Raw genomic sequence first — 5,242 nt, 5'->3', positions numbered from 1 at the left:
CATCTGGCACATACTGACAAACAAGAATCATGGTAGCTTTCCAGTCCAGGTAAGGAAAGGCATATTGCTCAACATAAATGGTGCTATCAAAAATAGCTGAGACATATAAGTGTTATATACTTACAGCTATTGTCTAATCACAATGAGTTACCATTTTAGTTAACTTTACAGCTCTTTTTATCTTACAAGCCACATTGCTTCCCATGAAAAGTTTTGTTTTAAAACATTTATTTTGAAAATTATTTCTATTAACATTTACTATGACAAATATATTCTTAAAGTGTGGATTTAAAACCGTGATCTTTCTTTGAGCTTTAGTTTCTGTTCTAGCTATTTTATTGAACCTCTAATTAGAGTTACAGAGATACTGTTTGTTTTGGATATATCAGTCTCTCTTCATACATGTGTATAGGAGAGACCTTATATGAACTATGCAAACTGAAAAATCACTGTTAAAATAGAAACCCCACTACAGAAATCACCCCCACCCAGTTCAGTTTTCTTGTCTTTAGATGATTTATTTGACTCTATGAAATCCTCATGTTTATTCTACTCAACACAATAATATTTTTCTTTTAGTTAAAACTTCTCTGTTAAGTCACGAACAACTTTTGTTGGATAGTCTTATTTTGCCCTTCAGAACCCCCTCTTCTAAGTCTGTGACCCTGAGGTTCTTACTCTACATGATTTTTCATGAATCATCTGGGAAAATTTCCAAGAGTGTTGAAGCACAGCCAGGAAGCTGAGGAAATGTTGAAGAGAGCTGGAGAAAAACTGCTGGGAGGGTCAGAAGAATGTCAGAGAAGGTCGGGAAACATCAAACCCAGAAAGGCTCCAAACATGTGCCCTGCGGTCAATATCATGTCACAGACAAAGCTTCAAAAATACCAAGGTTAGAAAGCTACTTTGCATTACTTTTTCTCTCTCTCTTCATTAGCTTTCTTAACATTTACTATTAAGGAGACGAATAGTAGAGTAATAGAAATATATTAGCAAGAATGTTATGGCCAGATAATAACTACTTAATAATAAACATATCAACTACCAAATATTGAGAATTCTCTGTTCAGCATTATATTGATCACTTCACATACATAATCCCATTCCACCATTCCATAGTATTATCATCCCACTTTTCTGATACAGAATCTGAAAATAAAAGAACTTGTGTTAATTTAATAAGGTTACTCAACCAATGAGAGAAATTCAGAAACAGGTGTACTAGACCACAAAGTTCGTTTAGCCGTGTTATGGCAGAGACTTTTGTAATTGTCTAATACTGCAAATATACGTGATTACTAAATTAACTGTAAGTATAATTTTACTTTTTTTCCTCCTATAAGCCAACTTTAGCACAATAAGAAAATATTCACCTTATGCTGGTTTAAGGAAAGGTTAAATTTGTTTCAATTGTTAAAAAAAGATCAAATCCGTAATACTGATATGGGTAGAATTATTATCCTAATATCTAAAAAAACTCAAATTATAATAGGGAAAAACACTAAGCATATATAAGCATAGTAAATGACAAATGATTTGAAACACTCTTAAATTCTACAGAATTGCTGAAGATCTTACTTGCATGATATGCTTAAAAATATTCTAAATATCTCAGGGAGCTGAAAACAAAACAACAGTACACTCTCTGTACCCATTTGAGCAAGTGTTTTTACACTACCCAGAGCCAAATATATAATTTAAAAAGAGCATGAGCCATTCCCGGAGGTAGAAGAAAATGAAGAACCCAAATTTTCTTCCCTGTTTTATTCCTAACATCTCAACCACTAGAATATAACAGATTGTTGGTAATGGCTTTAAGTTGAATTACCAGGCTCATTTTGCTACAGGCACACTGGTTTTTGCTTCGTTCCTCCAATTCTCTTGTTTTCTCTTACTTCTAAACCCTTATATGTGGTTCTATGAGAAATCTCTTCCTTAATTCTTTCACTAATTGAACTATACACTCTTCCTCTAAATGTCAAGACAAATGTAGCCAACTAAGGAAAAATTCCATGATCTATATCACCTCTCCATGATTTAAACACTCATAATACCATAAAACATTAATAGCATATATTACAGTTTCTGAAGAATATATATTTATTTGCTTATTAATCAGGTAGTGAGCACCTCTCTTCCATAAGCTTAAAGTAATGTGTGAACAGAGATGATGCAGGAAGCAGAGTAATGGTCCACAAAGATGTCCATGTTCTAATCCCTGGATCCTACTAGTATGTTACATGGCCAAGGGGAGTTAAAATTGCAAACAGAAATATGCTTGCAATCAGCTGACCCTAAAATGGGGAAACTTCTGGATTATCAAGGAGTGGAAGTCATGTGATCACAAATATCCTCAGAAGTGAAAGAAGGAGTTGGGAGAATCAATGTCAAAATGATTCAGTGTGAGAAAGGCTAGACCAAGCATTACTGGTTTGAAGATGGAAGGTGGTCATGAGCCAAGGAATACAGGTAGCCTTTAGAAGCTGGAAAAAGCAAGGAAATGGTTTCTCCTCTGGTGCCTCAGAAAGGAATGCAGCTCAGCTAGCAATTTGGCTTTAGCCTGATGATAGCATGTTAGACTTCTAACCTACAGAGCTATATGATAATATATTTTGTTGTGTTTAACCACTAAGCATGTTGTAATTTGTTTCAGCAGTCATAGAAAGAAAATAGTAGATATTATTCCCAGAATCTGGTGCATGCCTGGTACATGGTGTTTGATACTATTTGTTTAATAAACAAACAGATAATAAGCTTGAAGGATGTGCTATATCAACTGGATGGTACTGAGGTCCCAATATTTTCTTCTCCTATTTATAAATTAATTTGAGTCAAGAAACATTAAAAAAACACACAAACAGTATTCTGTGGTTTGAAAATTATAGGTCACATTCTAAAGCCTGCATGCATGGCAGATTTAGAACGAGAGTTTACACCACCCACCTTCACCAGAGCTTTGTATGATCAGGCTCTCTGAGTGTGAGCAGTGAGTTAATGTGAAGGGGACATAGCTGGCCAAGTACTAAAACCTCTTTTAGAAGCCAAATGTGATATAATTTTTGCCTCAAATTAAAGGACTCCTATTATCTTGGAGTGACTCTACCTTCTGTTTACAAATTATTTCACTTCTGTTTTGTCATTTACAGCAATCCTGTGGACTACCTGTTTCTAATCTTATTTTCATGTCATTAATCAAGGCTCAAAACATGTTATTAATTAAGGGTCTGTCCTGGTAAAAGTGTATGAAAGGAAGGTAGAGCATCCCACCTCAGAAGGCAGTAGGGAGGATTATTTCATCCCTGGCATTTTTTTTTTTTTTTTTACATGGCCTGTGCATGGGGCGCTGGAGTGGCTCAGTCGGTTGGGCGTCCAGCTTCAGCTCAGGTCATGATCTCACAGTTCAAGAGTTCAAGCTTTCCATCGGGCTCTGTGTTGACAGCTTCGGATTCTGTGTCTCCCTCTCTCTCTGCCCCTCCCCTGCTAATACACTCTCTCTCTCAAAACTGAATAAACATTAAAAAAATTAAAAACATAATAAAATGGCCTGTGCATGACAAAAATAAAAAGCAGACCAACTTTCTTTGGCTTGACTCTGTTTAACTTATCTACAAGACGATGCTCTCCCTCCCTATCTCCCTCTATGGCACTATAACGTGGGATTTAAATCCAGGCTCACTGAACTCAATATCCACTTTTCTTCAGTCACATCATGTCTTCTTTCTGGAATTAGGCTTCCTCTGTTCAAATTCTTTTCACATGTGAACATTACTTGTCCTTTCTCTGCCTCATTTTCATTATCTATAAAAGGACAGCAACTGTATCTCAAAGGTAGTTCCTGGATTTAATATATGAAAAAAAAATGCATATGATAGCATCTGTCTCAGAAAAGCATTCTGTACATGTTAGCTCTTACAAGAGCTTTGAAATTGTCCCTGGAGAAACTTCTCAGGAAGATTATGGTGTGAGGTTGGAAGAAATGTTTTCCTAAACTATATGAGTGACTGTTGAAATAATCCTATGAAGTATGCGTAAAAATAGTTTATCTAACATGACTCCTAAAATAAATGCATTGGACACAGCTCATGAGGTCAAGCCTTGCGTCAGGCTCTGCAATGACAGCACAGCACAGAGCCTGCTTGGGATTCTCTCCTCTCTCTGCCTTTCCCCAACATGTGCATGCACACTATTCCTCTCTGTCTCAAAATAAATTAATAAACTTAAAAATAAAACAAAACAAAATAAAATAAAATAAAATAAAATTAAATTAAATTAAATTAAATTAAATAAGTTGGATTAACTAGAAGGTTTTAATTTGTTAACTAGTGTGTTCATATTTTAGGACAAAGCCAACTCATTTGAGCCAATATAACTACATCAAGCTCCATTTGTTAAGCCATGTGACCAGGGTTCAAATCCTAACTCTACCACTTACTATGTGTGTTAACTTTAGGCAAGTTAACTTATCTTTTGATGCCTCTATTATGTCACCTATAAGATAGGGATAATGATACTGACCTCACAGGGTTGCTGAGTATTAGTAAGTTCATACTTGAAATGCACTTAAAAAATAGTGACTGTCATATATGTGCTCAATAATTACTTATTTTTATTGTAATATGCCAAGATGATCTTTTAAGAAATCTTACTTATGTGTTTATTTTTAAGTATTTAATTAAATTCCAGTTAACATACAGTGTAATATTAGTTTCAGGTGTACAATATAATGATTCAATATTTCTATACACAACCCTATGCTCATCATAAGCACACTCTTAAATCCTCATTGCCTATAAAAATGATGGTTAGATGCCACAAAGTAGGTAGCAATGCCTTACCCATATATATGTTGTCAGGACCAAGGGCCTCTTTCATCCTTGTCAATCAACAGGAGTGCTATAACCTTCTCTCCTTTTACACATCACAAAATCCTAATTATTTGAACACTAGAGACATCAGTGGATTTCTAATGGTTTAAATACCTAAAACGACAACAACAAAGTAAATAGCATATACTCTTCTAGGCCATGGTCACCTACCACAAAGCAGACTTAAGACATACTTACTTCACATATTCCCCAGCTAGTTAAGCTACAAAGGGAATTCTAAAGGTTTTGTTGTGGAAGTTATAAAATTAAAACTATGGCAGTGGAATATTCATGAAGCCTTTTGTTTCATTTTCTGGTATATGAAAATAACTTTCAAAAAGTTAAGTGGAATGCTTTTATTTGTTTCCTGTCATACA

At 34.9% G+C, this 5,242-nt stretch overlaps 1 non-coding gene across 1 annotated transcript; it reads right to left on the bottom strand.

Annotated features, from left to right (window-relative positions):
- Nucleotides 1-4,790: 4,790 nt before the first annotated feature.
- On the bottom strand, nt 4,791-4,922 carry LOC111557037. Its single transcript, XR_002736785.2, has one exon. It is a non-coding gene; the product is annotated as a U6atac minor spliceosomal RNA (small nuclear RNA).
- Nucleotides 4,923-5,242: the final 320 nt, after the last annotated feature.

The sequence above is a fragment of the Felis catus genome, chromosome A1 (assembly GCF_018350175.1).
Source record: "Felis catus isolate Fca126 chromosome A1, F.catus_Fca126_mat1.0, whole genome shotgun sequence".
Lineage (NCBI taxonomy): Eukaryota > Metazoa > Chordata > Mammalia > Carnivora > Felidae > Felis > Felis catus.
Note: the sequence above shows the minus strand (reverse complement) of the source record. Positions and strands in the feature narration are given on the sequence as shown.